The sequence below is a fragment of the Lactuca sativa genome, chromosome 8 (genome assembly GCF_002870075.4).
Source record: "Lactuca sativa cultivar Salinas chromosome 8, Lsat_Salinas_v11, whole genome shotgun sequence".
NCBI classification, from domain to species: Eukaryota; Viridiplantae; Streptophyta; class Magnoliopsida; order Asterales; family Asteraceae; genus Lactuca; species Lactuca sativa.
In genome coordinates this window covers 7,571,049-7,580,188 of record NC_056630.2, presented here as the reverse complement: position 1 = coordinate 7,580,188, position 9,140 = coordinate 7,571,049, and the positions used below count along the sequence as shown (strand labels likewise).

The following is a 9,140-nucleotide window of genomic DNA, read 5'->3' as shown; positions in this document are numbered from 1 at the left end:
TACTTAATTTATTAGTTTTAATATATTGTTGTTTGTAAACCATTATCATTTTAAAGATACAATTTTGTAACAATTTGTATGAAATACTTAAATTATTAATTTAAGTATAGCATTACATGGTCAATTTAAATATAAAATTTTGTTTAACTTAAACAATTCAAAGAATATTTTGTAAATAGTTAAAAGTGATAAATTGTAATGTCTTTCTAATAATGATTATAAGTTGATTAATAAGTTTAAATAAATATCAATTCTAAAATGTTATCATAAATAAACTAAATTTTAAATTTTAAAATAATATCTTTACTTCTACATATAAAGTTATGTCTTTAACTTTTAACATCTTATACTTAATTTATTAGATTAATATATTGTTATATATAAACCATTATCAGTTTAAAGCTACAACTTTTGAACAGTTTTGACAAAATACTTAAATTGTTAACTTAAATATAACATTATAATGTCAACTTAAATATAAATTTATGTTCCACTTAAAAAACCAAAGAAAATTTTGTAAATAGGTAAAAGTGATAAATTGTAGTGATAAATGAAAAAAGTAAATTGTAATTTCAGTTAAACTAAAATACTTCCTAAAGATATTTTATAATGGTTAAAAGTTTCAAATAAGTAACTTAACTAACTTACAATAACAATGGTTAAAAATAACTCTATATTAATGATTATATTGTTACCTTTGAAATCAAAAAACAATGTTTGATGTTTTAAATAAGTATAATGATAGAAATTAAAACATTAAGCAAATAAATTTTAAAAGAATTAATTAACAACAACAACAACTATAGATAATATTAAACCATATATTATATTTAATTTTATTAATATGTAACTCGCGGGTAGAAATCATTTAATCGATTGAAATTATCCACTTATAATAGATGTATATATTATCATATAATTCAAAATGATTATATTGTTACCTTTAAAATAAAAAAAAATGTTTGATGTTTTAAATAATTATAATAATAGAAATTAAAACATTAAGCAAATAAATTAAAAAAAATTAATTAACAACAACAACAACTATAAATAATATTAAACCATATATTATATTTAATTTTATTAATATGTAACTCGCAGGTAGAAATCATTCAATCGATTGAAATTATCCAGTTATAATAGATGTATATATTATCATATAATTCAAAATAATCAATATATTATATCAATTTTGTATACGAATTATTATATCAAATTTAACAACAACGTTATTATTATATATTTTTAAAAAAAATACATATATTTGTTAAGACTTCAACTATATAGGTGTTTCTGCGCAACACGCGGGTATTCGCCTAGTTAAGTTAATGTAATTAGAGTGGAAAATTTAAATTTTGGAATTTAAAATTGATAGTTAATAGGTTGACAAGTGGAATGATAGGTGACATATAATATTAATGAGGAGTTCTAATAGTATTGCACTTGTCAATAGGAGAATAAACATACTCATTTATTAGGGATATAAATATATATATATATATATATATATATATATATATATTAGAAAAATATTGAATTATTAAAATTAAAGTGAATTTTTATCTTTTAAATTTAAACAAATAATTTAGATAAATAAACAAATGAAACTAATGAAGTTTTAATTTAGAAATGTTGAAATTAGAAGAAAAGTTAATTATTGAAATTGATATTCATTTATTATTACATTTATTGCAGTTATTATATTTAAATATTATGTAAAATTTAATAAAATGAAAAAAAAACCACCAAAATTCATGTAGAAAAAAATTAATTGAAAATAACCATAAAATGACATGTGGCCAAATCAATGAGAGTGTGGCATATGGCAAAAAGATTTTCATTTATTAGAGTAGATGTTCCGCTTAGATGATATGGTTAATTATTTTTATAGTTACAAACTTACAATTATGACTATTTAGATTGTGTGTGATTTATTATTTTGCTCTTATTATAAAAGTCTAATGGTTGAGGCATGAATTTCATTCGGAAGATCTATGTTGAAACCCTGTTGTATCTAATATTCTATGGTTAGTTTTCCACGTGGGTCCTAAACCAGTTACTATGAGTTGTTTAGATGTTACGATTTATATTTTTAGAGTTATAACTAGGATTTTACATGCCGCACGCTGCGGCGGCAGTAATGTATTCGAGAAGTAGTAGGAAGTAAGTTGCTACATGCGGAACATGAATTTAGAAAAACTTAATCAGACAAATCACAATAGTCTGGGGCCAAAACCATGTCAAACAAAGATAATAAAACCGAATTATATATGACATGCATAAGTAAGTAATATTTTTTAAGTTAACGAATGGAAGTTCAAATAATTAAAAACGTATCATATGTGATCCGGCTTACACATATAAAAATAAGCACGAAAATAAAAAAAAAATTTTAATGTAGACGAACTCGAATTTATATCCCGACAGGTACATTAAATTTTTTTTAATAAACGAACTAAAGTTCTAAATTTACGCAGAAACATTGACCACCTCTAATTTATACCGACACATATGAAATGTTAGAAAAATCAAATGGGTGATAATTGTAGGAAAATCAGATTATACATATTATGGAAGATAAAACAAAAGTTTAGAAAATAAAAGGGGTGAAATTGATATTTTTTTAAAGTTCAAGGAATAAAAAGTTAAAAGGAATAAAAACAAAAGAAACTTAATGCGGGAATCTAAAATGTCAAAAGCGAATGCACAAAAGCGAATGTTTGAAGCACATAATGGTGATGGAAGTTGTAAGTAATAATAATGATGTTGTAGGAGAATGTTTGAAGAAAAGAAAACGATTGAAAATAAGTGTGAGCTGCGGATTCAAGGATGAATTGGATATGTATGCGATAATGATTTCTTAATAAAAATAGATTTTATATTAATGGTTTACTAATATAAACGGATTTATATTAATGGTTGATATTAATGTCTTGATTGAAATGGTTTGTTAGTAATATGCTTTCAAAATTGACCATATTAAAATCTTCATAACCGGAAATCAAAATTTAAAATATGGAAAACTTTTATTGCAATTAAATACATTCCATTTCAACGAATGTAAGTTATTGTTTGACGATTGGAAAACATTTAATGGAATTAAATACATTCCATATGGGGAAGATGATGTTAGCAATTTGATATAAGGGTGGAAAAATAAGATTGAAATACAATCAAGGGTCCAGATTATTTAAGATGATGTCATAAGGTTTGTTTTTTAATAATATTTAGAGATTATAAGCATTTTAATTAAACATTTCTTCCATAATAAAATTACATAATTTAAAAATATATTGACAACCAATATACCGTTTTTTCTACTGCATTAAATATTGACAACTATTTCATTTATTCAAATAAAGTTATATAATATAATTTGTAGAATGTTAAATGTTATATAGATTTAATTTTAGTATATCATCAATAGAGATTCTTTTCTAAATCATGATTGATTTATTTTAAACTGATTATGAATATAAGTGCTAGCTTTTATGTTTGTTCTTATTTATTTGGTGTTCACAAGAACTTTGCATTAGTTTTGGCGCAACTTTGAATAATTTTAGTATATCATCAATGTAATTTGATACTATTGTGATAATTTAGTTTGTATATCGTATTTGTACAAATTTTAACGGTCTTACTTTTTCTAATAACCGTAATGCTTTTACTAATTGTGCTTTTTACAAATCTCCTAATATCTTATAATTTTTATCTTACTTTACAATTTTTCATAACTATGTTATTTTCAAGATTGATTGCCTTAATATTTTTTTTTCAGTATGTTCAATTTTATATTTCATTGTACAACATCATTGTTTGTATTTATTCTGAAATTTCACTTTAAAATTGCTTAATGTTTACACATTAATATTAATTTTTTTAATAAACCCGTGTAATAATTATGGAATATATATATATATATATATATATATATATATATATATATATATATATATATATATATATATATATATATATATATTAACATTTACTTCCTTCATTATATCAAATTCCTCATTAAACGGATATATTTTTGGAAAGTAATAATTATAATGGGGTAGCATTATTTAAGACGTAAATGTTTGATATACTTTTGGAGGAAAAAAATTCAGGATCATTAAAAAACTTTATAATGAAAATACAAATTTAAATTTGGTGAAATTACTGGAGAAATTTATTTTGGAGTTTGTTGTATTTTATAACGTATACTAATATTACAAAATTCGAAATATGTATATTTGTTGTATAAATTTATAAATTTTATTGTTACTATATAAAAATATAAAAGTAGGTTGATATGATTTACAAAAACATAATAATTTCAATGATATTTTAAAATCATGCCAAAATTAACCGAATTCTTATGTCATAAAAATTAAAAAAAAAAAAATATTCATAATCATCTCTAATAGACAAAACTGCAAAATTGGTCCATGTGGTATTCAAAAAACTGTGGATAAGGTCCAAAAAGTTTTCAACTTGCATGGATGGTCCAAAATCAAGATTTTCCTTTGGTTTTGGTCCTAAAAAAGTTGAAATAACTATTTTGCCCTTATTATTTCTTTTTTACATTTTATTTATTTCTTTTATATTTATTAGCTTAAAAAATAAAGGAAAAAAAATCCCCTGCCCCACCCTTTATCCGTACCCTTTCCTTCTTTATCCCTTTATCTATTTGACAATTTAACTTTCTTATCTATCTTTGACTATTTCTTCTTTTCTCTGATGAGTTCGTTCAGGCTACCTTGAAGCAGAGCTCCAGGTCTTATGAAGTTGGGTTCGATTCTTTGAGGCAAATAAACCTTGTCACCCTCATCTTATGCTTTGCTTACTGTGCTTGCACAACTGTTGGCGCCATTTACAATGGTAGGAAACCCTAAACCTTAACCATGCATCTCATTTTATTTGCTTCTCGTGTTCTCCATTGATGTTTATAACAAATAACTTTTTGCAGAGGATTCGAAGAAAGCACGTCTGAAGTGCAATTCCTTGACCAGAGTTGGAATAAACCGAGTTTTTGGATTTTTCAATGCGATTTCGATCATCTGTACGACTTACAGAAATGGAATCATCCCGGAAATACATGTATTTGTTTGTATATTCCTTTTTTCCATATATGCTTCTCATCAATCCCTACAATTTCAACACTAATAATTCATATTTTATGTTAGAACATGCGACAATAGCAGCGCCGGAGAAGGGCAAAATGTTCAAAGGGCTACTGTTGTGTTACACGGTTGTGATCTCAAACTATTTCGGCGTTGGGATTTCTGGGTATTGGGCATTCTGTAACATAGTATAGAGATATGTTCTTCAAAATTTTATGGTGGGTTCAAACCCATTGTTGCCCAAATGGTTTCTTCTTATGACAAACTCCTTCACTATTTTGCAAGTTGCAACTTGTACATTGGTAAGTTCTCCATTAGACCTGTTGTTATGCTATAATCACTTGTACTTTTGAACAAAAAGTTAGATCTTAATAACTTCTGTTGATGCAGGTTTACTTGCAACCATCAAACGTGATTTTTGAACGTAAATTTGTAGATCTTGGGAAGGGTCAACTTTCTGTAAGAAACTTTTTGCCTTGATTGATATCAAGATCATTATCTGTGATTATTGCGACAACTTTGGATACAATTTTGCCGTTTTTTGGAGATATAATGGCATTGTTTGGAGCATTTGGATTCATACTTTTGGATTTCATTTTGCCTATGTTGTTTTATAACTTGACGTTTAAACCTTCCAAATTAAAAAGGGGTAGGTTTTTGGGTGAATACTCTGATTGGTGTTGCATCAACAGGGCCAACAACTGGAGGTGAGGGAGTTTATCGGAGAAGATGAAATGGTTGGTGTTTAGAGAGAGAGAGAGAGAGTGATAGATAGATAGAGAGAAAGTGTGTGTGATGGGTGGAGTTATGGGGTGGACCAGCATAATTGCTTTTTTTTATTAATATTTACAAAATAGAAAATGTTAAAAATAATACAAAAAAGGAATTTAAAGGGCAAAACAGTCAATTCAAGTGTTCCATGGACCAAAACTACAAAAGTTTCTTAATTTCAGGACCAAAACCAAAGGAAAATCTTGATTTTGGACCATCCATGCAAGTTGAAAACTTTTTGGACCTTATCCACAGTTTTTTGAATACCACAAGGACCAATTTTGCAGTTTTGTCTCTCTAATATATAAAAGTAACATTTTTGTTGTTAATGTCAGTTCCCAAGATAGTTAATTTATGTTTTGTTAAAGGTACGTAATATATTTTCCTGTTTATTTGAAAAGTTTCAGAAAAGTAGTTAACTAATTTCATGTAATTTGTGACAAAGAAAATCGAACTATGTGAATACATACATTTGATATAGGATCAAAAAAATAATCGAAAAAAATATAAAAAGCGAAAGAAGGTACTGACCTTCTAGTGCACAAGAGCGAATGTTTGAAGCAGAGAATGGTGATGGAAGTTATAAGCAATAATAATGATGTTGTAGGAGAAAGTTTGAAGAAAAGAAATGATTGAAAATAAGTGTGAGTTGCGGATTCAAGGATGAATCGGATATCTATGTGATAATTTGATATATGATTTTTTGGTATTAATTATTTCCTAATAAAAATAAATTTTATATTAATGATTTACTAATATAAACGGATTTATAGTAATGGTTGATATTAATGTCTTGATTGAAATGATTTGTTAGTAATATGTTTTTAAAATTAATCATATTAAAATCTTCATAACCAGAAATTTAAAATTTAAAATATGGAAAGCTTTTATTGGAATTAATACATTTCATTTCAACGAATGTAAGTTATTGTTTGACGATTGAAAAGCATTTATTGGAATTAAATACATTCAATACGGGGAAGATGATGTCAGCAATTAGATCTAATGGTATAAAAAATAAAATTAAAATACAATCAAGGATCCAGATTATTTAAGATAATGTCATAATGTTTCTCTTTTAATAATATTTAGAGATTATGATATAATTATTTTATGTAAAAGATTTGTAAATTTTTATTGAGTTTTAATAATATTTAGAGATTATGATATAATTATTTTATGTAAAAGATTTGGAAATTTTTATTGAGTTTCACGTAACGATTTCATTTATTTACCAAGAAGTTCTCAATTACATGAATAGTATTTAAAGTTTATTTTTTTGGCATTGTTCAATAAACAATTATGAAATTTATCAGTTTCGTCGTTTAAGACAATATTAGCTATTCTAATAAAAGAATTTAAATCACAAAAACTTAACATTTATCTCAAACATTGTGAAAATAAACTAAAATGAGAATATTTTATACAAGTTTTTCGGAAAACAAGGTGACCGTTTGGTTCACATAATGTTTACGAAAGAAGAGAATATGTCAAGGAATTGGATATGTCGGAAATTGTAATCCAATTCCATAGTTTGTTTGGTTGGTAGGAAATGAAATTGAAATCCAATTTCATATTATGTTTGGATGGAAGGAAATGCAATTGGAATAACATAAAATGACATAATTGTCCTTATTTTTTTACTTAAATTTACTTTGTTTTATAAGTTATATGTCGTGGTGGTTGATGGTGGCGGTGGTTGTGGTGACATTCATAAACTTTTATAGTTTTATACAACAAGGGCTCACGACTCATATTCTACGCTCATAAACTTCTACAGTTTTATATAACAAGGGCTCACGGCTCTCGTGTCGTTCTGTAATCAACACAGACTCACTACTCCTTTGTTGTTCCACCATCAACCCCTTAATAATGAGTATTATAGGTTTATAGCTCTCGTACCCTTCCAACATTAACCCCTGAACATAACATATCAACATATCAACCAATCGACAATCCACATTCATAAACAATTCTAGACTACCCGAATAATCACCTTTTACCCATACATCTACCTCTTATCATACAAAGTATATATATACTATAACACGTAGTATAGTGAAAAAAATCACCTGAAATTCGTAATTCACTCCATCTCACATGGGATGGAAGGTGAAATCGAAATTCACTACATCCCACATGGGATGGAAGATGAAACTTAGATGAGGATTTAAGTCTATAAATGGGGTGCTAAGGATTTTATTCTTCCTTGCTCGTTGGCTTGATTTTTCGCTAATTCCCTTATTCATCTCAATGGAATGAAAATCTTAACCCACATTAGGGTTTGTAGAATTTTTTTCGTCTTCCTATTGTAACAACAAGAAATTTTAAACCAAAATTTTCATTTTTAATATTCATAAAACATATGTCTCATCATTAAAATCTCCAAAACCAATTAACAAGTTTTCAAAACAATTGTTCAATTCCAGAATCCACAAATATAGCTCCAAATCAAAAGTGTGTATACAATCATGCCGGTGCCTTCCCGCGATCCTCTGAGGTACCTGAAACACATAACTCATAACACGGTAAGCACGAATGTTTAGTGAGTTCCCCAAAATACCACATGCAACAATTCGCCACTCAAGGCTGTACCCTGAAAGACCCTCCGGTCTATGTGTCTCAGCGGGACCCTCCAGTCCCGTATCTCGTTGGACCCTCTGGTCCGGTCTAGCTCGTTGGACCCTCCAGTCCGGTCTGATTGAGAACCCTCTGGTCTCATGGTTCGTTGGACCCTCCGATCTGGTCTAAGCAACAAACAATATAGCATTATAGTACATATCACACAATCAGGCATATCTCAAGCAAGCACATAAGACCCTCTGGTCACACATAAATACCACCCTAGGTAATGTATAGTGAGAAGACTCACCTCGGGTAAACTCGGACGATCTCGAACTCGAATCACTGATCTAGCCTCCGCCTAAACACATACATAATTCACTTCTAATTATAAACGGCTCTTGAAGGCTAGACTAGTCCCTTCCTATAATCACTCAGAAGGGTAAAAGACCATTCTACCCCTCCAATGGTCCAAAGGTCCACTTGTTGACTAAACCCTAAAAGTCAACGAAAGTCAACCCTAAGGAGTACGCGGTGCGTACAAGCTCTGTACGCTGGGCGTACTCGGATAGTCAGATGTTATACAGAATCGGGGACACTCGACCCCTACGCTACGCGTACTGGGATTACGCCCAACGTACGCCCCAGTTTCACCAACTCCGTGATTTTGCTCTTAATCGGTTAAGACATGAGCTCGAA

At 28.0% G+C, this 9,140-nt stretch overlaps 1 pseudogene; it reads left to right on the top strand.

Moving 5' to 3' along the window:
• Nucleotides 1-2,732: 2,732 nt before the first annotated feature.
• On the top strand, nucleotides 2,733-5,830 carry LOC111876819 (GABA transporter 1-like; annotated as a pseudogene).
• The last annotated feature ends 3,310 nt before the right edge of the window (nucleotides 5,831-9,140 follow it).